Source organism: Chlorocebus sabaeus, chromosome 26 (assembly GCF_047675955.1).
Source record: "Chlorocebus sabaeus isolate Y175 chromosome 26, mChlSab1.0.hap1, whole genome shotgun sequence".
In the NCBI taxonomy this organism is placed as follows: Eukaryota; Metazoa; Chordata; class Mammalia; order Primates; family Cercopithecidae; genus Chlorocebus; species Chlorocebus sabaeus.
Window position 1 is genome coordinate 55714500 of NC_132929.1, and position 27564 is coordinate 55742063.

At 38.7% G+C, this 27564-nt stretch overlaps 2 pseudogenes; both read right to left on the bottom strand.

Moving 5' to 3' along the window:
* Positions 1-1281: 1281 nt before the first annotated feature.
* LOC103245232 (transcription factor Dp-1 pseudogene) lies at positions 1282-2971 on the bottom strand (annotated as a pseudogene).
* Positions 2972-8883: 5912 nt separating this feature from the next.
* Positions 8884-9015, bottom strand: LOC119628244 (U2 spliceosomal RNA; annotated as a pseudogene).
* Positions 9016-27564: the final 18549 nt, after the last annotated feature.

The following is a 27564-nucleotide window of genomic DNA, read 5'->3' on the forward strand; positions in this document are numbered from 1 at the left end:
TACCAACCTCCTTGTGCCCCATGACCCCCCTGTAGCATGGAAATAATGGTTTCATGTGAGGAGTGTATGAAGTTACATATATAGAAAGAGCCTAGAACAGTGCCTGGCACACAATACTACAGAGTAGACACCAATATCAGTGTTTGTGTTGCTGGCATTGTTACAATAAAAATAATATCTTTAGCTCAATATCCTCAAGATTATGCTCAAAGGTGACACTGTACCAAAAACTTTCCATTTACCTCAGGAACAAAGACTGTTGTCTACCACCATTTTTATTACAGAGTCTTGAAACAACATGAGAAAGAAAAGACAGTTAACAGTGATATAGATTAATTAGAAAGCGATAAAGTGCCATTATATGCTGATGGTATGACTGAATAGCTACAAAAGCAGGGGGGTTTTTTGTTTGTTTTTTGTTTGTTTTTTAAATGCCCATGCACGTTTTATTAATAAAAACTAACCAGTGCCAAGTTAAACTAGTCAAACAATTAAAGTCTCTTTATATTCCACAAAATATTACAGAAAAGTTTGTGTTTCAATAAAAAGACTATCATTTTAGAACAGGCAGCTAATAGCAACTGTGCAGTTAATGAGTTTTATGAATAAATTTTAAAAGAGACTACTGCCTGTCCTTAAATTCCTTTTTCTTTTTATAAAAAAAGAACTATTAAAAATGATTGACAAATTTTGAGCTAAAAAATTGCTAAAACATTCTCTATATTTAATTTCAATTTTGTAATAGATTACAGGAAGATACTTATTAAATAAATACATTTGTTTCAGTACATGTCTTTAAATGATAGAATTACAAGTATGTAAACAACTATATAATAAAATGTTTCCAAACGCCGCCTGCAAGAAATCAGGCAAATTTTACCATAAGCAATAAACCATTCCAAGCCTTCCAGATAGCCTCCATAGCCGCACCAGCGTGGCAATAAGCTTTAAGCAAACAAAAACAAAGAAACAAAAGCACTTTGCAATTTGTTGCTGCAAAATAGGGAGAGAAAAGAGTGTATAAACTTGATGGAATCACAACAGTCAATATAATTTAAGGGACAATAAAGTCAATAAGGTTGATGGTGTTTATTGTTTAGAAAGCTGAATTCTGCTGTTTTGCTTGGGGCTGTTTAGAAAGTCGAATTCTGCTGTTTGCTTGGCCAGGGTACCACTGAACAAACTCCACAGAGTCTCACCATCTGCCAGCGGGGGCGCCGCCCAAACTCACGCAAATAAACGGCATCAGGTGATCACCATCCACAACAGGAGGGCGTTTCATTTTCATGAATGTGGATGAAATACAATTGCTTCAGCAACTCAACAAAAACTGTTCAGCGGCAAAAATGAACTCTGCACTTGAAGAAAAATAGAAAATGAAAACACAAAATCCTAAACAGTAAATAAACACTCTGCATCTGTACACTGGTATCAAAACACACATCCACAGCACGTCCTAATCCTACGGGAAACAATCCTTGCTTATCAGAGGTGCATATCTAAATTCAATAGCTTACCAATATCTCCTTGGGAGTAGGCCAAAAGGAAACAGAAAACCCACAATAAAAAAAAATTCTTTCCCGTAAACGTTTTCCTGAAGCTGAATTTGAAGTGGGGAGGACGTCGGTCGTCCTCTTCATTCTCGTTGAAGACATTATCCTCCTCGTCGTCCTCCCCGACTTAAGACACCAGGGTCTCCACCCTGGAGCCGCTGTACTGAGACCCATCGGGGCTTGTGGCCAGCGTCCTAGCTGCACCGTTGGTCAGGTCACTGGCAGAGAACCTCGTGCCATTAGACGTGGAACCTGCCGTCGTGATGAACACGCCTCCAACGTTTCCTGAGCCATTTCTGTCTCGTACGGCTCCAGAGCCTTTGGGACCAGACTTCTGGCCTTTTTAAGGTCTTCAGCAGAGCAGTTCCCAGACTCCAGCCCGCAGGCCATGCCCATCTGCTTCAGCGCTTCTGTGTCATCGTGGATTTCAAATGTGTTGTCAAAATTAAACAGACACTCGAAATTGTCATTGTAGATACTGCAGTCGATGACGGTCTTCTTGCTGGTGTTGATGATGATGAAGGGCAGGTGGATGACCAAGTTGGGTGGCAGCGGCTGGCTGGCCTGCTGCTCTGAGTGCCGGTTTCTCTGCACCAGGTTCTTGAAGGCAATTTGCTGTAGAATAAGTTTTGAAGTTGAGACCGTTTCTGTTTTATTCTTTCAAGTCTCCTCTGTCTTTCCACCTCTAAGTTCTGACATTCCTGAGCCGAGTTGGTGGGCAGACCAATCCCCTTGATCTCCTTTTTCTCCTTGGAGATGATCCCATGGCCATCAGCACGTTTACGGCATCGTAGACGCGCCGTCTTATGCTGTTCTGGTCATAACCTGACTCGTTTGGTAAGATGTGGTTGTCGGCAGCACTGAACTCCGAGACCAGCTCGTCCCCCACTTCGTTGTAGGAAGTGGTCCCGTTCCTCTGAACCTTCTGGCAGACCTTCATGGAGAAGTGCCGCAGGCCCTTGGCCATTCTTCTCTCCTTTTCTGTTGCGCTTCCCGGCAGCCCAAGGTGAGGAGTCGGAAGGCTGGCTCTGAGAGGCAGTGTGAGTGCTGGGGATGCGTGGGCTTCCTACCACCAGGGCGTTTGACGCTGCTGGTCTCTGAGGCGTACCAATTACCACTTGCTGGGCACTGTTGACATTGGACTGTCCAAAGGTTTTTGCGAAGAGCTGATTCCCGAGCGGGTTGACGGTGGAGGGGTGAACGGCCACGAGGGACACCACGACTTTTCCAGGACTAAGGTTCTGGTCTGTGAAGACCTTGAGTTCTCCATTGGCTTCAATAAGACCGGCATCTTTTGCCATGTTACCAGATCAGATCCGGGAAATCAATGCTACAAATGTTCACCTTCCCAGAGAAGAAAAATGATTTTTCTGGCTACCCGGTCCGGCCGCGCTGGCGGGTGCGTGGAGAGCGCACGGTGAGGGGCGCTGGGTGGCTCTGGGAGGGGCGGGGTGGCGCAGGGAGGCGTGGGCGGGGGCCAGGCCGGGCAGTCCCAGCCCTGGTGGGGTCCCAGCCCTGGGCTGAGCGGCGCCAAAAGCAGCTTTTAACTGAAAACCTCCAGAATTAATTTTTTAAGTATAGAAAATTAACCAGATACAAGATGTACACATAAATAAAATAATAATTTCCTTGCACATTACTAAAATACAAAGAAATCTCATCTAAATTATAGCAAAGTGTACAAATTATTACACTAAACATATATCCTCATGTAAGTGGCTTTATAAACAAAGCATCAAACTTTGGGACAAATTACAAGAAATTTGAATAAAAGTAAAATATAATTCATTCCTGGATGGTGCTATTCATGTTATTGTGGGATATGATGAGGTTTCTCTTCAAATAATCTGATCTATATTTTATTCTTTAATTCATAGTACCCCCTCCTTTTTCTCCTTTTTCCCTTTTTGCCTTTGTTAGATGCCCAGGCACACCACAGTACCAGGCATTATCAGTACCAGCTGACATCCTTTCCTTATTTGGAAAGAGGACTAACTTTCTACCTCATTACAGACACCCCTTCCCCTTCCTCTCCATTTTCTTTTATGTGCCCACCTTACCTAAAGAAAATCAAATGTTTAGCCAACCGAGATTACTTTAGATTGTACGACCCGACCCCGACCAATGGGGAATGTACACAGGAGCAGGACTTGTGTCAGTAATAAAGGCTCTCGTGTCCCTTTGTTCAGGGGTGCTCTCATGGCGACTGGCCAAGGAGGCACCCCTCTGCACAGAAGTAAAATTGCTTTGCTAAGAATCGTTTGTCCGAGATCAATTTCCTTAGGATTTTGAGTGTTAGTCCTAACATTATATTATAAACACATTGGTTTACCTAAATAAATATATAGATTGAATACAAGGTCAAAAATAATTTCTCTGGATAATTTCTTGGAACTGGAAAAAAATCCCTAATAGTCAAAAGAAAGAATAAATAAGATAGACTACAAAAACATTCCGGGATGTGCTAGTTCTGCCAGATATTTAAAGGTACTGAAAATCAACAATAATAAAGAGCAACGTATTGGCACAAAGGAAAATAAATATTATAATCCCTGTGTGTGTATGTGTGGGAATTTTATGTATAACAAACAAAAGAGCTATCAAAAAAAAGACACTCAGAAAAGGGAAGAATTAGTCAATATAATGTTTGCAAAATCAAAGTAATTTAGAAAAAGAAGGAAGACCTATAACTCATACAAATCTAACATGTAAATAAATTTCAGCCAGATTTGGGATTTAAAAAAAATTGACCACAGAAAGTTAAAATGAAACAAAAATGAATATTTAAAAAGTGATAGAAGTAATCACAAAAGATAGGTAATTGATAATATTAAAAGAACAGAAACATCTCTATGTTCTCCAAAATTTTTGTTTAAAAAGCAAAAAAAAAAAACAAAAAAAAAAAACAAAAAAAAAACCGGAAAACATTCTGGAAGTATCCTTATCAGCCACATTGCAGCAAAGTGACATTCTGTTTCCCTTTCTCCCTCCTACTCTCTCTCTTTCCCCCTGTACTGTGTTAGGAAGTGGGACATACATAACTCACCTCCATGCCTTCCTCACCTCTGAATGTGCTAGACCCACAGTACATGCGGAACTGCTGAACTGAATCATTAATTACATTAGTGGCAGAAGGAAAATGGCTATTTACAAAAGATGGAATCCAACTAGAAAACTGACATACGGAAAACGGTTTCAGCTCCCCAGTGATCAAAGAACCCCAAATTACAACAACCAGGCATTTCTATTTTTCACCTATGTCATTAACAAAAAGCCAAACAAGATCACAGCCCCATGGCCTTAAGCAACAGGACAGCCAGGTTGTGGCCGCTCCTGCCCCTCACTGGAGTGGGAAGCTGCTTAAGATTTACCGCGATGGTTTCAGCATTTCTATTTCTTTGATTTGCTTATAAAAAACGCAGTAAAACCCAAGTGTAAGCAGCTTGGCGGCCAGAGACCGTGAATGCCCGGTCTTTCTCTAGCAGCAGTTACTGAAAAACCTCCAAGGGCGGTTTTAATTTCCTCTCCTTGTTCATCTGGGGTCTGGTTTCCCAGGCAGCCAAGATCCTGGGTGAACACAGAGGAACCCATCTATCAATTTTGTGGCTGCCATAGCATGGCGATTTTGAATCTTGCAATAAAACAAGATTAATGGGCTTGACTGCAGTGGGTCTGACATTTCAGCGACAAGGGCTGTATTCGCCAGGTTTCTGCACCTCTCTCCTCTTTGTTTCTCAGTCATTTTGTAATCTCAAGCCAGGTCCCTTATGTTCCCTGGGGCTCCTGAGAGAATCATGTAAAAGGGACATGTAGTATGAGCTAGGAAAAGACAAATCGCCCTGATCTCCTCTCTTCAAAGACCAGTGGGAATTTCAGTGGGAAATGGGCTCTCACAGCCATGATGTTGGGATAAAGCATTAGTCATTTAATGGTGTTGGTAATCATTTTATCCATCAACATGCACTTACCGTGCGCCCAGCACTGTACAGCCACCTGGGAGCAGGGAGAAGCGAGACACAGGCATGGTCACAGCACAAGGGAAGCCAGGTGAGTCAGAGCGAGTCAGGTGCTGGGGACAGGACTCTCGGAGAAAGTAGGACTTGAGCGGGACTTCAGAAGAAGGGACATTTCTTCAGGGAGGTGAACAACATGGGGAGATGTTCCCAACTGGAGGACGAGAGGTGGCATGCAAGATGGGTGTGGGAATGTCACGTTATTTCAGGTCACCATGCCTTCCTGCCTGCTAGTTCCTCATCTAAGACTCCAGCTCACACCCAGCTCAAGATCCATTCCTGGGCTCCCTTCTTCTTCAGAGCCTTCCCTCCCCCTGCCCCAGAGAGAAGCAACTGCCCCTTCTCTATGCCTCCTCTGCCCTCGACTTATGTTCCCACTGTTATACTCTACACTGACTTATTGCTATTATTTTATTGTTTGGAGTTTTTATTAAATTACTATTTACACTGCCTTATCATTATTATATTTATATGTCTGTCTCCTGTGATAGATATTGCGCTTCCTACAAGTAGCAGCACAGTGTCTGAAACAGAGTAGGTACTCTGAAAATATTTCTTGTACTTAATCAAATTAATGAAAACTAATTGATATACAAGTGAAGAGGAGCTTGCACAGCGCTGACGGAGAAGGGGAGGAGAGCAGAGCATGAGTAATAGCAGCTAACAGCTCACCTGTGTATGTAGCATTCACCACTGGCCAGGTATTTAAGCGCTTTGCATGTATTCATTAATTTCATCTTCACAACACAGCTATGAGAAAGGTGCTGTTAATATCCCCATTTCACAGATGAGAGTGTGGAGGTGGGGAGGTAAAGGAACTCATCTGAGCTCTCTTAGCCAGTTAGGGAGCAGGCGGGTGGAGGTGGGCCCTGGAGGCAGTGGGCTGGCTGCGGAGGAGCTCGCTTTAACCACGATGCCTGATGCCTTGTTGCCCCTTGTCACTGCAGGTCACTGTGAGGGAAATCTTGCCCTATTCCCTGTTCAGTATAAGAACAGCCATAACTAAATTTAACAAATGGATGTATATTTTCTGTTTGTTTAAATTCAAGGTTTATTAGTTAACAAGGCAACCTATGGTTTAAAGTATAACAGAAGAAAACTTAGTTTACAAAAACAAACAAACAAAACAATGGGCTGGGAGCAGTGGCTCATACCTGTAATCCCAGCACTTTGAGAGGCCAAGGCAGGTGGGTCACCTGAGGTCAGGAGTTCGAGACCAGCCTGGCCAACATGACGAAACCCCTGTCTCTACTAAAAATACAAAAATCAGCTAGGCATGGTGGTGGCCACCTGTAATCCCAGCTACTCAGGAGGCTGAGGCAGGAGAATTGCTTGAACCCAGGAGGTGGAAGTTGCAGTGAGCTGAGATGGCATTATTGCACTCTAGCCTGGGTGACAAGGGCAAAACTTGAGAGAGAGAGAGAGGAAATGCATGATTTTTATCACTTTGGGATTAATAATAATAATAAGACTGTGCTCAGCACTTGCCGTACATGATCTTACTTAGTCCTTCCAGCAACCCTTTGAGACAGGTACTACTATTATCATCTCCATTAAGAAATAAGAAGACTGAGGGTTTGTTACACTAGCAACAACAACAACATAAACTTCCAAGAGCTAGGGAATCATGAAAATTTTTAAAAGAGATGCTGAGATGCTAAAGTTAAGGTTGTACAAAGATATATCTGAAAAACATGAAGAAAAACAGGTGTTGCAATATCAATATCAGCAAAAGTAGACTTCATGGGTAAAACAAAGAGGAAATTGTCATTTTTTGTTGTGAAGTCTAATTTATAAAGGCATGAATATTTAATAAATTGCATTGTTAACAAATAAGATTGCATCAAAATATGTTTTTAAATAGAAAGAAATGAAAGGCATAGCAATGAGAGAGGTCAATACACTTCTTTAAAGCTTCAAAAATGAGGAAGGTATATAATAATAATATAAGAGGCTTAAATAATAAAGTTAGTAAGACAGACTTAACACATTGACATTACAATCTGGGCCCTATAAACCTTACACTTTGTTCTGGTGCCAATTTATGGCCTATATTGGATGACAAAGAAAATTTTAGTTAAAAAATCTCTCCAAAATAGAAACTACATGGACTCATTTTCTAAGTCAAATGAAATTTGTATTTCAAAAATCCAATCACTTGAAAATATGAAAAACAAACAGTATCCTAAATAATTCTAGGGTAAAAGAAAAATTGAAAGAGTAATTATTAAATGGTTACAAAAATGAAAATGAGGAGGCTACATATCAATACCTCTGCAGCAATCAGAAACTGATTTATTGCATTAAGTGTATTTATTACCAAATAAAAAAATAAACATAAATTAAGTAAATGACATATATTACAGACAAAAAATGAAGGAAAAGAGGAGGAAAAATAATGATATAAACAAAAATTAATGATTAGTTAAAAAAAAATGTAAAACTGGTAAGTTCATCCAGAGGCTGCTTTTTTCATTAAACCCATAAACTATGCAAAACTTCAGGAAAAGCAAATGACTATTCAAACTTAGGACTAAGAATAGATCTCTAGCTATAGATGAGAAAGAAAATAAAGAATAACACTTTAAACTCTATCCTAATAGATTTGAAAATCTGTATTAAAAATCCTTTAAGATTGTATATGCCATGTACACCCAACTCCTGCTACTGCAGGAGAAGAGATAAGCTCTGTCAGATATTAAAAGATATTATTATGCTATAGTAAATAAAAATGTATGGTACTGAGGCATGAATCCACAGACAGGTCAAAGGAAATGAATGTAGAGTACATAAATTGACACAAATTTATTCAAAAATTTAGCATATAATAAAAGCAGTGTTTAGAAGAAGTGGAGAAAAGACAGATTATTTGCCAAGCAGATCAAATATAAATATATATATATGTATAATTATTAAACACCACAAAAATGAGAGTTTAAAAATAATTTCACAAAGCAGATATCTTTCTAACTGTAACACAAAACCTAAAACTTATCAAAGGAAAATATGGGATCAATGTAATAACTTAGATATAAAAAGTTTTCTGCATGACAAGAACATTAAAAAGACAAGCAATAAACTATGAAGAAATATTTTCAATTTATATCACAACTGGGTAAATTCACCAATATAGGTAAAGAACTATACAAATCAGTAAGAAGTGGAATGCTTTAATAGGAAAATGGACAAAGTATATGAAGACGTGTTTCCCCAAAACAGAAAAAGAAATGGATTTTCTTCATACGAAAAAAAAGTCAACCTTTTTTATAACAAGAACAGTGTAATTAGAACTTATGCTGAGTTTTTAAAATTTACACATCAGGTTGATAAGCGTCAAAAAGTTTGATGAAATTCAACTTTGGAAAAACTGTAAAGAAAGAGATACTCTTAAACACTTCTGATAAGAACAGATACTACACTTGATCTTAGCCAAAAGGCCAAGAAGTGATACTCTTAAACACTTCTGTAGAGAGTGTAACTTGATATCACCTCTATAAAAGGTAATCTGATCATATCTATCAAACTTTAACTTAATTATTTCACTTCTAGATTATACATTCTACAGATAAACCCATGTATTATAAATATATTCATTGCAGCAGTGTTGTGATAGAAAATATTAGAAACAATTTAAATGTTCGATATTCGATGGTTAAATATAGTCCAAACATAGGATGGAAAAGTATACAGTCATTATAAATAATGAGGCAGCTCTATAAACATTTATATAAAGTGATCTGCCAGATATTTATTAAGTGAAAAAGCTAGATGTAAACAAATTTATATAAATTACCATATGTATAAATATACAGACTCTTACATATACATGTATATTCTTACAATCTGTATATGCATGCAATATCTCAGGCAGGATACACAAGATTCTGATATTAAGTACAAGCATACCTCGTTTTGTTGCATTTTATTGTGCTTCTCAAATACCACATCTTTACAAATTGAAGGTTTGTGTCAACCCTGTGTGAAGCAAGTCTGTCAGCGTTATTTTTCCAACAGCATGTGCTCACTCGTGTCTCTGTGTCATATTTTGGTAATTCTCATAATATTTCAAACTTTTTTATTATTATTATATCTGTTATGGTGACCTGTAATCTTTTAAATGTTACTATTATAATTGTTTTGGAGCACCACAAGCCATGCCCATGTAATAAAACAAACTTAATCAATAAATGTTGTGTGTGTTCTGACAGCTCCACCAACAACCTGTTTGTTCTCTGTCCTTTTCCCTTTCCCGGGACCTCACTGTTCTCTAAGACATGACAAACTTGAAATTAGTCCACTTAATAGCCCTAAAGTGGCCTCTAAGTGTTCAAGTAAAAAGGAAGAGTTGCACATCTCCCACGCTAAATCAAAAGCTAGAAATGATTAAGCTTAGTGAAGAAGGCATGTCAAAAGCCAAGACAGACCATAAACTACACCTCTTGTGTCTAATAGTTAATCAAATTGTGAATGCAAAGGAAAAGGTTTTAAAGGAAATTAAAAGTGCTACTCCAGTGAACACTCACAATAAGAAAGTGAAACAGCCTTATTGCTGCTATGGAGAAACTTCTAATAGTTTAGATAGATAAAACTAGCCACAATATTCCCTCAAGTCAAAGCCTAATCCAGAGTAAAGCACTAACTCTCTTCAATTCTGTGGAGGCTGAGATAGGTAAGGAAACTGCAGAAGAAAAGTTGGAAGTTACCAGAGGTTAGCCTGTGAGGTTTAAGGAAAGAAGCTGTCTTCATAAAAGTACAAGGTGAAACAGCAAGTGCTGATGTAGAAGCTACAGAAAGTTATCTAGAAAATCTAGCCAATATCATTGATGAAGGTGGCTACACTAAACAGCAAATTTTCAATGTAGATTAAATAGCCTTATATTGGAAGAAGATGCCATCTAGGATGACATTCATAGAAAGAGAACTCAATGCCTAGTTTTAAAGCTTCAAAGGACAGGCTGCCTTTCTTGTTAGGAGTATGCAGCTGGTGACTGTAAGTTGAAGCCAATGCTCATTTACCATCCTGAAAATCCCAGGGCCCTTTAGAATCAGGCTGAACCTGCTCTGTCTGTGCTCTGTAAATGGAAGAACAAAGCCTGGCTGACAGCACAGCTGTTTACAGCATGGTTGACTGAATATTTTTAGCCCACTGTTGAGACCTACTGCCTACAAAAAAAGATTTCTTTCAAAATATTACTGCTCATTGACAAAGCACCTGGTCACCCAAGAGCTCTGATGGAGATGTGCAAGGAGAGCAATGTTGTTTTCATGTCTGCTAACACGATATCCATTCTACAATCCATGGGTCAACGAGTAATTTCTACTTTCAAGTCTTATTATTTAAGAAACATATTTTGTAAGGCTATATAGCTGCCATAGATAGATTAATTAATGCCATAAATGTCATTAAGAACATTCGTAATTCAAGGGAGGAGACCAAAATGTCAACATTAACAGAAGTTTTGAAAAAGTTTATTCCAGCCCTCATGAATGACTTTGAAGGGTTCAAGACTTCAGTGGTGGTAATAACTGCACATGTGGTAGAAATAGCAAGAAAACTAGAATTAAAAGTGGAGCCCAAAGATGTGACTGAATTGCTACAATCTCGTGATACAACTTAAATGAATGAGGAGTTTCTTCTTATGAATAAATGAATGAGCAAAGAAAGTGGTTTGTTGAGATGGAACCTATTCTTGGTGAAGATGCTGTGAACATTGCTGAAATCACAGCAAAGGATTTAGTTGACAAAGCTGCAGCAGGGGTTGAGAGGAATGAGTCTAATTTTGAAAGTTCTACTTTGGGTAAAATGCTGTCAAACAGCATTGCGTGCTACAGAGAGCTTTTTCATAAAGGAAGAGCCAATTGATGTAGCAAACATTCATGTTATCTTTTTTTTTTTTTTTTTAAGACAGAGTCTCACTCTTGTTGCCCAGGCTGGAGTGAAATGGTGCAATCTTGGCTCACTGCAACCTCTGCCTCCATGGTTCAAACTTCCCAAGTAGCTCAGATTACAGGCGCCAACCACCGTGCCTGGCTAATTTTTGTGTTTTTAGTAGAGACAGGGTTTCACCATGCTGGCCAGTTGGTCTCAAACTCTCAACCTCAGGCAATCCACCTGCCTCGGCCTCCCAAAGTGCTGGGATTACAGGCATAAGCCACCATGCCTGGCCAGTATTATCTTATTTTAAGAAATTGTCACAGATACCCCAAACTTCAGCAACCACCAACCTGATCAGTCAGTAGCCATCAATGTCAAGGCAAAACCCTCTGCCAACAAAAGAGATTATGACTTGCCAAAGGCTCAGATGATCATTAGCATATTTTAGTAATAAAGTATTTCTTAATTAATGTGTGTACATTTTTTAGATATAATGTTATTGCACACTTGATAGACTACAGTATAGTGTAAACATAACTTTTACATGCACTAGGAAATACAAAATTCATGTGACTTGCTTTATGATGACATTCACTTTATTGCGGTGTTGGGAAGCAAATCTGTAATATCTCTGAGGTGTGCCTGTAGCAGCCTCTGGAGAGGGACAATGGGTGATGGGGCCAGGGGATGGAGACAGCCTTTTGTTTCACTATGAAGCCTTTTGAATGTTTTGCATTTTGTACATGTTTATATTGCCCATTTAAAAGCAAATGGAAAATTTTTGAAAAATATGCCAGAAAATATTCTTACTAAAACAGCTACAAAACGATTACCAAGAAAAAACTAACATCCTAAATAGCAAGTAAATTGGGCAAAAGACAAGACCAAAGAATTCACCAAAGAAGTATGGTCAATCAGTTCAGTATCAAAAAGAAACAGTTAAAAAAAATGCAATGTTTCTCAACTGAACATGCACAATGGGCCAGTGATTTGCCTACATTCTCTATAACAGATACGTGAAAGGGAGAGGGTATAGGAGAAAGGGAAAAGAGGAAGGAGGGATGGAAGGAGGGAGAGGGAGAAGTAGGGAGAAGTGGGGAGAAGGGAGGATGCCTAATCTCTAGGTCCCTGGGTGGGGCAGAGGGGAAGGTGCAGCCTACAGGAAACTGTGACACTTCTTCCAGAGCAGGAAACCGGAGCCCAGGCTACACGTTCACTTTAAAAACCTGTCCAAGGCTTATTATCCCTTATAGTATTTATAATCACAGCCCCACGCAAATGTATGTGGATTTCCCTCCCTCCTCCCTATTGCAAAGTAAAAGCCTTAATAAGTCACAGAACAGGGCACCTCAGGAAGACACTGGGAACGAGATCAACTGCCTCCTTCAAAAGTTAACCATTCCTAGAACAGTAATAACGACAATACCAGCAATTGCAAGCTATTGTTGCCCTACTTTTAATATCTCACCTCGTTTAATCCCCCCAGTAGCCCTATGATTTAGGATTTATCTCCACTTCATAGATGAAGACATGGTGGTTTAGAGCAGTTACATAACTTGCCAAACATACCATGTGCCAAAGGTGGGATGGCAAGGATTTAAAACCAAACTGCACTGCCCTCTTAGATGATGTCTAGATAGAGACTGTTTTCTCTCTACCCTGCAAAACCACACATAGTATAGAAGAGATGGCCAACTTCACAGTCAGGGATGGCCAGGTCCCCCAATACCCACATCCTAATTCATATGGATCAGAGCCAGAGTGAGGAGATGGGGTGAGAACTGGTCACTTGCTGACATTAGTACAGAGAGAAATGATTAACAAATCAAAGAGATTAGTTTCCATGGAAACCATCCACCTAAAGGGATATCAGTGTGTTCCTGGATGGATGGAGGAGCTTCTGAAATCTTAATAACGGGCCTGAAGGAAGATAAGCTGTCAGGCTGGAAATAGTAAGATCTCACTGTTCAATCTTTGTTGAAATACCTATTGGGCCAAGCAAAGGAGCTATATTGTAGTCAACAAAACTTCTGTTGACTAATAAGGAATTTTAGAAAAGTAAAGTTGGATGAGTCACTAGTACTTGTTCATATCTATCCAGGAAGAGGGCTTGTCTGAAAGCATCCCAGACACCAAATGTCGACGCTTTTTAGTTCTCATTCCACTTGCCCCTTTGTGCTCCTGGGTACAGGCGATCACACTTGTCCTCTTGTCCCCCTTCCCTCCTTCTCTGCATCAATCCTTCCGTAGACTCCTAGCCGGGATTCTCTTCTTCTTGAACAACCCAATTGTTTGTGTGCCGTCCACCTTCTCTGTACATTTCCTTAAGTGACCAGTACTTCCAGTAGCCCCTACTGACAAGCCCCCAGGTAGTGTCTGCAATCCTCACCCCATCTCCACCTGGATGTCCCACAAGCACCTGTACCCTTGTCCCAACTGAAACGACCCTCTCCTCCTATGCTTCTTCCTCCTCTCTCACTGCCTAGCTTGGGCTAGTGAGACCATCATGCATCCAAATACCCTAAGAATATACTCAACCGTTCCTTTTTTCTTCCCCTCCAGAATTCAATCAGTAATCACTTTCCTCCAATTCTACTTCTTCAGTATCTCACCAATCTACTCTCTCTTTTCCATCTTCATAATGCAACCTTGGAGTAGGTCCTCCTCTTCTCACACATTGCCATATCAAAAGGGCCCTGAATGAGACTTTTCACAATTTATCTAATCCATGTTCTGTGCTATCATCACTGCTAGCTTTCCAAAAATCCAGTCATGCTTTCACGATTTAAAAGCCTCCATTGTTCCCTCAGCATCCAGGCTATCACTTTACAATCTGACCCTGTATTATCTTATTCCTGTCCTGTACCCCCTTCCCTCCTCTACCTCAACGTCCCTTGTCATTCACTGAACACAGTATCAAGCATCTGGCCTCCTGGCTGGGACCCTCATGCCCCTTCTCCACTCAGGGAAGGCCCACTAATCCTCCCATGCTCCTGGATGGGAAGCCTTCACTGGCTTCCCAGAGCATTCACCTCTCCTCTGCTGTGTGTTCACCAGCACTAAGGAGATGAGGAATAAAAATAACAGTAGCCAACATTTATTGAGTGCTATGAGCCATGCACTGTGCTGTCACTAACCTGATGGACGTTGTCTCAGTGAGCCCTCACTGTAGCCCTCTCAACCCACCTGCTTTACAACTGAAGGCACAACTGCTAACATCTGTGCTCTGTATTCTCTGCTGACTTATCTGGCTCCCCATTAGATCGTACGCAAACTTCCAGGGATCTGCATATTTCCAGAGCCGGCAAGGACCAGGCACATGATAAAAAGGCTCATTAATTTCTGAACGGAGAGAAGAGGGAAGGAAGAAAGAAAGGAAGAAGAGATGGAGGGATGAAAGAAGGAAGGACAAACAATTTCACAAGAAGATCCTGCTCTCTTTGCTCTTTGCCCTAACTTTGCACTCACTAAGCATCCTTCTGATTTGTAATTTACCTTCTGAACACACCTACCCCCATCACTGGTCCTGGACCTCCAATAACAAATTAATAAAGCATAGTTGGTCTATACTTGACTTCCCATGGGTTAACATGACTTGTTTTCTCAGGATCTGACTCCTCTGGGTGACCAAAGGCAAAGTTAAGAAAATCCAAGCTGGCTTCAAATCCACACCTGTGCAGCCTCCAGGAAGGTGTAAAATTACCTTGCCCCACTCCAGCATCCCTCAAGCTACACCTGAACACTTTGTCAACCTCTCAAGCCACCTTAAGTACTATAGGAGAGTAACGCATGAAGATTTGACTTTCCCGTTGTTTCCGTCAACAGACAGCTCTTGGGGCCCAAAGTTGATCTCCTGCTGGGATCTGTATACATCTTGTTGTCAGCTGCATGCAAGGCCGGCTGGCTCACCAAGCTTAGTCTTTCTTGCATCAAAGCAACAAAGAAGCTGGCTTCTGATGAACAAATAAACGACTGGTTGGGAAAAATTTTCCAGACTCCCATCCAACAATATATGGACAGGAGACAGTCCTGTTTAGATGGCAATACCCACAGTATTGACTTTCTGAGATAAAATATCAGAGTGAGGTAAAGGGTTCAAGGAAATCAATCTCAGCGAGCTTGGCTGCACAGAACTGGTTTTTGTAGTGTGATGTGGCTGAGAAAGCTCAGCTACTTCCTAATGCATGTGAGTCTGCGCCTCGTTTTTCATTAAAGCTGTCACTTGACAAATGCAGGCTTCACCACTGCCAGGCCTGGGGGCAGCTGGCTGGGAGGAGGCCTGTCTGAAAGCAGCCATTTGGGAATCCAAGGAAAATCAAAGGGCTCCAAGGCTCCAGAAGATGCCTGGGCATCGTGCAGCTGTGGGTAGGGGGTATGGGGTCAGGCCCAGCTGCTGACCTACATCAGGGGAGCCTGAAACCTGGGGCCCATGCCCGACCAAGAACATAGGGTGTAAGTTCTATTCCAGTCCTGCCTTTAGCGGATGTGATTGTTTTTCTCCAACTAAGTGAAAGGAACAGAAAGGGAATCAGCACTTATTAAGCACTTACTGTGTGCCAGCCCCTGGACTGCATATTCTACATACATCATCTCATTTGATCCTTATCTCAGCACTGTGATCAGGACATCCCCACTTTTTGGGTGAGGAAACTGAGGCTCAGATAAGGTAAAAGCTTTGCCCAAAGCCACACAGCTAGGAAAAGATGTTGCTGGGATTTGAAGTCAGGTTCCTTTGGCTCCAAAGTTTGTTTGCTGTGCTTCTGGATAACTTTGGCCAGAAAAATGGCAAACAGTCTTAGAAGAGGGTATCCCAGATCTCTAGATTCTTCAAGCTCAGAGTAGACCCTGTCATAGAATGTAACTCTTCAGTAGAAGGCGATTCTGGAGATGCCCTTTATTCCAGTTTGGCAAAGAGGAAAAACCTAGATTCTCTCTGGACACCTGTTATTCTTTTGCCACAGAATTGTTCTTCATGCAGACCTGGGCCATCCAGCCTGTGGAGACACACGGGGAAACAGGAGAAGCATGCACACTCCACAGCAGCCTTTAGCTTAACCCCAGGACCGCAGCCCCCTCTGAAGACCTCCTGCCCCACACAGGGTGTTTGTGGGTGCCTGGCGGGGTAGGGTGGAGGGGCCTCCTTGTGTTCAAGATCAGCCTCTTCCTGCTCAGTGCTCCCACCTTCTCCCACCAGTTTTCTGCCCTAGCTACCATCTTTACTCTTCCAGAAAAATACTGTGCCACCTGGAATACAAAACCTCTAAGATGCCAAAGTGGCACACCCTGTGCCTCAACTTCCAGAACATTTCTGAGGAGAATGCCTCCCATAGTCACCACTAGGAGTCCCCATTACAAAGTGGCCAGATGGGAAGCCAAGTATTATCCCTCCTTCTCCCATGTCCTTATCTGTTGAAACCCAGGCCTTATTTATGGCCTGCTCCCCTTCTTCAGTCGAAGAAAAAATGCTTATAAAGAAATTCACATAGGTAAACCACTTTTAGGCTCCAAATCTTGGCAGACACAGGCAGGAATCCCAAGGAACAAACTCCTGCAAGACTGCCTCAACACCCTCTTCCCCACCTTGAGTCAACATTTATACATAGGTTTCCACACTCACCCAAGAGTGCTTTCTTGCAAGGATAGACAAATCAGAGAATGATTTTCCTGCTTTCTCTCTCTCAGCTGGTAATAGTTTGTAACTTCTTGAGATTCAGCTAGAGCCACTCCTATCACAGAATCTTAGAACTAGAAGGCACTGAGCTGGCTAGCTAGATTGTGGCAGCTCCACTAGATAGTGAGATTTTTGCCTGAAAGGATCCAAGTGTTGCTCATATATGAACATGGGGCCTGCAATTGGTAGGTGCTGTATAATGTTGACTGCCACCTTGAAAGTCATCTGTCCAAGAGCCTCCCCACTGTGGGAAATTTCTCCATGGACATTTCCTGACTAAATGCCACAAAATGGCAGCCACAGTGCCATCATGGCATGGTCTAAAAAGTGGCAAAGAGGCTGCTGCTCCTAGTTCTCTTCCCCTTAATCTGTTAGACCTTTGCCTCCACCTGTGACCTCTCCAGCAGCAGTCACCATATATCAGGTGAAAATAGTGAGGCCAATTCTCCATAACCACCAGGCTTAAGCCCTTTAGCATATCAAGCATAGCTGTTTGTAAGGCATCACCTACTTCCCTCTTCTGGCTTTCACCCTTCCCCAACCATTCTTGCCCCCTAGGAACTGAGAAATTTAGAGAACCAATACAAAAGTACACATAGTAAAGGCTCAATAAATAGTTATCAAGTGAACTGTCAGACAGGTCTTCATCCGCAGACCTTGTCTGGGGCAGAATTACTCTGTTCAGATCTCAGTCTAACTTCCAGGGGCAATATTTGACCCTTAGCATGCATCGCTACCTCACAGACTCCCCTGACCATACATAGAAGCAAGACATCCCACCTCATCAGCTGGAGCTGCAAAATCAGGTCACCTAACAAAAAAATGATTTAAAGGGCTCAGCTTAGCTAATGTGAAAATGTCCTTCTCGCTTCACTGGGGTCCCTACTTCCTATAATAAGCCTTAAACCCTATGGACTTAGCCTAAAGGCCATCCATGCAGACAGTGACCCAGAGAATGCAGCCTCGTCACCAGCAAGCCTTCCCAGCTGCTGCCCTGGCCTCACAGTGCCCTTGTAGAAAATGGCAGTGTCCGTGACTGTGAGGAGTGGTGGGGAACTACCATGGCTGGTCCAGAAGCAGTTCCTCCAGGGGTATTGGGAGACGGAAGAAAGGACCTTTCTCTCCAAGGTGATGGCCACAGCTGTGGCCATGAAAATGGTCCTCTTGCATCTCTCTTGATAGGTACACCAAGTTTGGGGCATTGGTTCTGACTCTTCCACCCCATTCTTCCCGCATTTCTGACATATTCTCCAGGAACGAGGTTGGAGACATAAAGAGAAGGGTCTTGCTAGTGTCCTTCAAGTTGCCCTTAATATGAACATCCGCAATCCACCAGAGAAATCTTTAATTTAGAAGGAGACAGGAGTCAGGTCTGCTGTTTTTTATTTCCCCCAGGAGGCTTCTGTGGCCAAGATACATAATTTGACACCCCCTCTGTAAAGATTTTTTAAATTAAGAAATTTCAATGTACAATAGTTTAAACGTAATAAAAAGAATAGAAAATCAAGTTATACTTAAGAATTCACCACCCAGATTTAACCAATATTAATCCATTGGCAGATTTGCTCTGTGATTTTGTTTCTGAAAGGAATAAAAATTACAGCTACCTCTATCCCTAGGCTGCCCTCACCCTATATCCAGAAGTAATCCCCTAATTTAATCCTAAAGTGGGTAGGTAACATTCTAATATATGAGTTTAATAGAGTCTGATAACAGGACTCTGGGGCCAGAAATAAATGTTTGAATCCCAGCTCCTCTACTTACTGGCTCTGTGCCTCAGTTTCAGCATCTGTAAAATAAAGTTGGGGGGATTACATGAGATAATGCATTTAAGTCCCTTAAATAACACTTGGCACATAGAGACACTATCTTAGTTCATTTTCTGTTGCTTATAAAATAATACCTGAAACTAGATAATTTATAAGAAACAAAATTTATTTCTTACAGTCTGGAGGCTGGAAAATCCAATATTGAGGAGGTGCATCTGGTGAGCACCTTCTTGCTGATGGGGACTCTCTGCAGAGTACCAAGGCAGTGCAGTGCATCACATGGTGAGGGGCTGGGCATGCTAGCTTGGGTTACTCTCCCCCTTCTTACAAAGCTACCAGTCTCACTCCCATGATAATCCATTATTACATTAACCCATTAATTCATGGTAATCCACTCATTAGGGTAGAGCCCTCATGACCCAATTGCCTCTTAAATGCCCCTCTCTCAACACTACCACATTTCAAATTAGCGTTCAACGCGCACTTACACATTTTAGCTATTATAAGTAATGCATATGTTTATGTATTTTCTAACATACGTGTGTATCCATAAACAATTTATGTGATTGTTTTAAAGTATTTTATAAATATACATAAATAGTATCATCTGCACATATCCTTTTAACTTGTTTTTTTTTTTTAACTCAACAGTATGTTCTGAGATTTGAGAACGTTGACTTATATAGATTCAGTTCATTGTTAATGAGGTATAATATCTCATTGTATGAATACACTTCAATTTAATTATGCATCCCTCTATTGATAGACCCTTGAGTTCCTTCTGATTTTTCACAATTACTGCAATAAATCAGTGCACAGTTCCATGTGTACATGCAAGAATTAGATGCCTACCAGTGGAGCTGCTGGCTGTTCACAACTGTGACTTCAGTAGATATTTTTACTTCCCATAAATATTCTTGAGCTCTGTCCTGGGATGCAATTAAGGTACTTGGAAACATTTTATCCTTTTGAGACTCACTTTTAAGCTTTATTAGATGGAACCAGATCAGTCTTTAGTCCAGGGCTAATGTTTTCCCACCATTGATTACTTCTGATTACTCTCCCTGATACCCTGTGAATTACGAGATTTTCCCACTCGGCTGGTGACACAAACCATTCTCTGTCTTGTGTGAGTTCCAGAGATTGCACCCACTAATTATTTCCATTGTTTTCTCCAATGGAAGTACTTGAGTAGTTTCCTTAAGTAAATGCACTGAGCACCTTCAGCTGAAGACTCAAGGGGAAACCTCTCCACATCCCTCAAACTCTCTTGCTCTTTGTAGCTTCCCCTCCTATGCTATTTCCTGTCAACTGTAGCCCTCTTGCTCTCCGTAGACTCCCAACTCCATCTCTTTGACACAACTCAGGAGTGCCCTGGACTGTGCATGAGTGGGATATGTAAGTTCTCAAGGTAGTCAGCTGGAGTGATTGTAGGACTTGCCTTCTTTGTTTTCTGTCTCTCAGAGATCATGGTCTTGGTCTTGTGCTGCCTAATGTCTGTGTGCCTTATGGTTTCCTACATTTTGTTTCTTGTTTTCAGTCATTTCAGGCCAGAGATAAATCCAGTCCCTGTGACTTCATCAAGGCCAGAATGATATTGTTAATCTGTTCTTTGAAGTGATCAAAACATTTTACAATCATACCAATGGTATGGGAAAGTTCTAGATTCTACACAACTTTCCTCATTATTGGTCTTCTAAAATTTTAAACAGTCTAATAGCTAAAAATGGTACAGAGAGTATCTCATAGGTTAATGTTGCATTTCCCTAATTACTAGTGGGATTATGCATCTTTATACGTATTGGCCATTAGGGTATCTTCTATGAATTTCCTATCTACTGCTTTGCTCATTTCTATATCGGCTTGTTTATCTTTTTATATATTGATTTGTATAGGTTAATTCCTTACATATTCTGGATATTGATCTTTTGTTAGTAAAGGTATAAGGTACTACTTGGGAGAATATTTTCCCAGTCTATGGTTTGCGTTTTCACCTTGTTTATAGTTTCTTTTATCATATAAAACTTTCTATTTTTATGTATTCAAATTCATCAATCTTTTCCTTTATGGTTTGTGCTTCTGCATATTATTTAAGAAATATTTCCCTACCCTAACACAATGAAGATGTCTCTTAAATTTTCTTGTAAAACTTTTAAAATTTAGCTCTTCATAATGTACCATTAGTTCATCTGGAGTTTACAGCATGAGTTAGGAATTGTTTTTCCCTATGGGGATGACCAATTGTTTGAGAACTACTAATTAAATAAATCCATCCCTTCCCTTCAGATTTGAATGACAATTCTATCATACACCAAGTGGGGTCTTTATTTTGTGCATTCCTGGAAATAATACCAAATTGTCGTATCTGTAGAACAGGTTTGATACCTGGTAGGACAAGATACTCCTCCTATATCTCTTCAAAATTTTCTTAGCTATTCTTGACCTCTAAGTCTACTTTTTGAATCAGATTCTTGAGTTTAATTAAAAAGCCCATAATAATTTCATTGAAATTTCAATACATTTATAAGTTAGTTGAAGGACAATTTAAAATATTCACCCTTCTCTTTTATCTTCTCATTTATCTTTCTATTTGAATTTTCCTTGACATCCTTCAATAAAACTTTATAATTTCCTTTATTAATGTCTTGCAAATATTTTATATTTATTACTAAAAATAAATTATAAATATTTCAGTCTTATGGCTATTCAGCATGAGTTTTTAGATTACATTTTCATAGATTATTATTATCAGGTTTTCTGAATCTCCTGACACTTCTGAACAGCCTTCCATTATCTGGAGGAATTATCAACCTTCTGAGCTCTCTCTAACCCAGTAGCATCCTGGGTTCTCCCAAGTAGCACCTTCTAAGTAGCATCCTGGGTTCTTCCCTCCACTCCTGCCCGGCCTCCTTTATGGCCCGTGTTCTGATAATCAAATGTGCCCACTAGACTTCACTTAGAAAGTGAGGGATGTAAAACAATAGTGGAGCCAAATATCTATTTTTCCAGAAATTATGCAGTAGAACAGTGGAAGACTTTCTCCTATCTGGTCCAGAATTTCAATGGCTTGAACTGTACAGGGTTGTCATGGCTTCCAAATACAATTGAGTGCTATTCCTGACTGCTAGGTGTACAAGCTTAACTCTCTGGCCTACTGTAGATTCCATAAGCTGCTAATATCCTCTAATGAATATGCTTTTGCCTAAATAACTAGAAAGTCTTCTATTGCTCACAGCCAAGAACCCTAATATAAGGATATTGCTATACTGGCTTTTGTTTGACTAATATTTGTCTAGAAAATTATATTGAACTTCTCTCTGTCCTTACACTTTATAGGTGTGTCTCTTGTAAACAGCACATTGCTGCGTTTAAAAATTTATTTTTAGTCTAGTTTGAGAATCTGTTTCGTCTAACAGATAAATGTAACTGTTCTGTATTTGTTATAATTAATGATATATTTGGAATTATGCTTTCCTATTTTGTATTTTCTATCAGACTTTTCCTCAGTTTTTTATATTTTCCTTTTCTCTCTTCCATTGGGCTGTTTGAGCTTTATTTTTCTTTCTTTTTTGTATCTTGAATTGAGCTTATTGAGTTTTCATTATTCTACTAGTGTCCTCTCTGGACACAATGTCACGAAAAGAATACATAATGTCTTTATTCTACTTATTCTACTTGTGTTCTCACAGAGGGGACAGAAGTAGAATAAAGACATTATATAGTCTTTCTGAAATTATATATTCAACTTTTAATTTTGAAATTATATATTCAACTTTTAGGATGGATATAAAGCTAAGAGAAATTTAAAGTTAATTAATACCTCTTCCCCCATCTCAAACACTGCAAAACTCTTACAATACTTTAATTTCTTTCACTTTTCTCTCATCTTCCAGTCAATTGTTCTTTGAAATTATCTGACAAATGAGGGGATAGATACCTCATTCTCCCTGATGTGGTCATTTCACACTGCATGCTGGTATCAAAACATCTCACATACCCCGTAAATATACACACCTACTATGTACCCACAAAAATTTAGAAAGAAGAAAGAAAAACAATAGTCTGACAGAAATATGCTGTAAGCCACATATATACTTTTATATTTTTTGGTAGCCATATATATATAAATAAAATAAACAGTTGAAATTATTTTTAATTATGTATTTTAACTAACCAATATATCCAAAAGATCATTACTTCAACATGTAACCAATATAAAAATAATTAATATGATATTATACATACTTTTTAATACTTTTTGAAATCTCATGTGGATGTTATAGCACACCTCATTTCAGACAATAAATACTTTATCAGAGCCAGGTGCTATGGCTCATGCCTATAATTCCAGCACTTTGGAAGGCTGATGCAGGAGGCTTGCTTGAGCTCAGGAGTTCAAGACCAGCCTGGGCAACATGCTGAAACTCTGTCTCTACAAATAATAATTTTTAAAAATTAGCCAAGCATGATGGTGTGCACCTGTAATCCCAGCTATTCAAGAGGCTAAGATGGGTGGGTGGGTGGCTAGAGCCTGAAAGATGGAGGTTGCAGTGAGCTAAGATCATGTCACTGCACTCCAACCTGGGCAAAAGTCAGACCCGGTATCAAAAAAAAAAAAAAAAATATGAGAAATACTTCATCTGTATTTAGATTTTATAAAATTTACAATTGAAACAAAACAAAATTCATCATCTTAACTATTTTAAGTGTATAGTTCAGTAGTGCTAAATATATTCACGTTGTTGTGCAACCAATCTCAAAAACTTTTTCATCTTGCAAAACTGAAACTCTATACCCATTAAACAACTGCCTATTCTCCTCCCCTCAGCCCTCAGCAACTACCATTCTCCTTTCTATTTCTATGCATTTGACTATTCTAGATACCTCATATAAGTGAAAACTACGGTATTTGTCTTTTTGTGACTGTTATTTCATTTAGCATGTCTTCAAGGTTCACCTATGTTGTAACATGTACCAGAATGTTCTTTTTAAGGCTACATAATATTCCATTGTCACAATTTGCATATATATCACCATTTGTCCATTTTTCTGTTGATGGACATCATTGAGTTGCTTCCACCTATTGGCTATTGTGAATAATGCTGCTATGAACATGGGTGTACAAATATTTCTTTACCCGCTTTTAATTCTTTTGGCTGCATACCCAGAAGTGGGATTACTGGATTATACGGAAGTTCATTTTAAATTTTGTGAGGACCTGTTTTTTATAGCCACTGCATCATTTTACAATCTCATTAGCAGAGTTCAAGGGCTCCAATTTCTCCACATCCTTACCAACACTTGTTATTTTCTGGTTTTTATCATTCTAATGGGTATGAGGTGATATCTTATTGTGGTTTTGATTTGCATTTCCCTAATTATTAGTGATGTTGAGTATCTTTTCATATTCATATTTCATCTTTTCACTTTTTGGCCATCTGTATGTCATCTTTGGAGAAATATTCATTCAAATTCTTTACCCATTTTTAAATTGGGTTGTTTTCTATCATTGAGTTGTAAAACTTCTTTACATATCCTGGATGTTAGCCCCCAATCAGATTTATGATTTGCGAATACTTTCTCCCATTCCATAGGTTGCCTTTTCACTCTGTTGATTATATCCTTTGATGCACAGAATTTTTAAATTTTGATATAGCACAATTTATCTTCTTACCTTTGTTGCCTGTGCTTCTAGTGTTGTATCAAGAAATCATTGCCAAATCCAATGTCATTAAGCTCTTCCCCTGCGTTTTCTTCTGAGAACTATACAGTTTTATCTCTTACAGTTAGGCCATTGTTCAATTTTTGTTAATAGTTAATTTTTATATATAGCATAAGGTAAGGATCCAACTTCATTTTTTTTTTTGTATGTGGATATCCAGTTTTCCCAACACCATTTGTTGTAGAGATTGCTTTTTCTCTATTACATAAAAAAAATTTGGCAACATATACAAGAGTTTATTTCTGAGCTCTCTGTTCTGTTCCATTGGTCTATACATCTGTCTCTATGCCAGTACCGCATTGTCTCAATTACTGTTGCTTTGTGGTATGTTTTGAAATTAGGAATTGTGAGGCCTCCAACTTTGTTCTTTTTTTTTTCAAAATTGTTTTGGCTATTTGAGGTCCCTTGAGATTCTGTATGAATTTCAGCATTTTTTCCCCTTTCTGAAAAAAAGATGCCATTAGGATTTTGATAAAGATTGCATTAAATCTGTAGATGGCTTTGGGTAATATGGACATTTTAAGGACATTGAGTCTTCCAATCCATTAGAAAATACTTTAGAGATGTCTTTTGATTTATTTGTATCTTCCTTGATTTGTTTCTTAGCGGTGTTTTGTAGTTTTTAGTATAAAGGTCTTTCATCACCTTGATTAGGTTATTCCTGGTGCTATACTGAATATGATTGTTTTCATATTTTCCTTTCTGGATTGATAACTGTTAGTGTATGGAATTACAACTAATTTTTGTGAGTTGATGTTGTATCCTGAAACTTTGCTAAAATTGTTTATTAGTTGTTAACAATTTTTATAGATTCTTTATAGAGTTCTTTGCATATATAATTATGTCATCTGCAAACATAGATAATTTTTCTTCTTTTCAAATTTGGATGGCTTTATCTCTGTTTCTTGTTTGTATACTCTGTTTAGGATTTCCAGTACTCTATTGAATAGTAGTGGTGACAGTGGGCATCCTTGCCTTGTCCCTGATCTTGTAAGAAACACTTTAAATTCTTCATCTTGAGTATAATGTTAACTGTGGGCTTTTCAGAAATGACTTTATCATGCTGAGCTAGTTTCCTTTTGTTGTTGGTTTGTTAAGTGTTTTTATGATGAAAGGATGTTTTGTCCTTTTTTTTTTTTCGATCTTATGGTTTTTTTCCCTTCATTCTGTTAATTAGGTGCATTACTTGATTGATCTTTCTATGTCGAATCACTCTTTCATTCCATGATCAAATCCCACTTGGTCATGGTGTATAATCATTTTAATGTGTCAAATTCTGTCTGATAGTATTTTGTTGAGGGTTTTTACATCACTATTTTTCAGGGATATTGGTCTGTGGTTTTCTTTTCTTGCAGTCTCTGTCTGGCTTTGGTATCAAAATAATGCTAGCCTTATAGGATGAGTTTGAAAATACTCTCTTCAATTTTTGGAAGAGTTTGTGGATAATTGGTTTTAATTCTTTACATGTTTGGTAAACATCTCCAGTGATGCCATCTGGTCCTGAACTATTCTTTTTTGGAAGGTTTTTTTTTTTTTATTACTGACTCAATCTCTTTACTAGTTATAGTTCTGTTCAGATTTTCCATTTCTTCATGATTCAGTCTTGATAGGTGTGTGTTTCTAGAACTTTATTCATTTCATTTAGGTTATCCAATTTTTTGGCAAACAGTTGTTCATAGTATTCTCTATATTCCTTTTATTTCTGTGAAACTGGTTGCAGTGTCCCCTCTTTTATTTCTGATTTTAGTTATTAGAATCTTCCATCTTTTTTCCTTAATCTAGCTAATGATTTGTCAATTTTGTTGATATTTTTAAAAAATCAACTCTTGGTTTTGAGAATTTTCTCTACTGTTTGTGTAGTGTCTAATTTGTTTATCTTTGCTTTATTTTAAATTATTTCCTTCTCCTTTCCAGCTTTGGGTTTAGTTTGTTTTCCTTTTCCTAGCTTTTTAGGGTGTAAAGTTAGGTTATTGATTTTAGATTTTTTTTTTTTCTTTTTTAATGTACGTTTTTGATGAATTTCCCCTTGGCCACTTTTTACTGCATTCTATAAGTTTTAGTATGTTGTGTTTTTGTTCTCATTTGTATCAAGATATTTTTAGATTTTCCATGCCATTTTCTCTTTGACACACCAGTTGTTTCAAAAGATAACTTTTGTAACATTTGTATCCACATTGACAAAAGTTGTTCAATGTTTTCTAGAATAATTTGTATTTGAAGTAAAAGCCTATCTGTTCCCACACTACATCTGTTCAGGTTAAATAAACTCACTAACTCTTGTTTTAACACGCTATTATTAGCACGTAATTCAAAAAGGGTACTGTATAAATTAAAAGCCAATTATAAATTTATTAATATTAATAAAATATTCTTACAATTTATCTTGTAGTTTTGCAGCCAATTTATGTAATGCTGGCATGTGTATTGATACATGTTAGAAAAATGTGTAAAATCATTATTATTGGTTTGTATTATAAAAAGTTTCTATTTCAACATGATCCCCATACCTCTCTAATTTTTATAGATTTTCCTTTCTTTGGCACTTCAAATTTATCTCATTTATATATAGTGTGATATCAGTGAAAAAGTATAAATTACTGCCATTTTTGTCTTTGATTATTAAATATTTAGAAAGCACTCCTTCTGCTTTAAGAAAATCTTGAATTGGAGTTAAATATTTGTAAATTCTGCCATGTTTTAACAAGTGAAAATTGGCAAAAAATAAACTATCATTAAATTCATTTCCATTTCTTACAGCAGTTTTAAAAAACAGTGATAATTCATAACATTCACATATGTATACCAAATGCTTTTGGCAACTGTATGCATGACACTTTTTATAGAGTCTGCTTCAGGAAACCAAGCACAAATATTTGCAATAATATATCATACATGATAATGAAGCAGTACAGAAAACATGGTCTCATTTTGAAATTTCAATGGATTTTTATTTTATCTTAC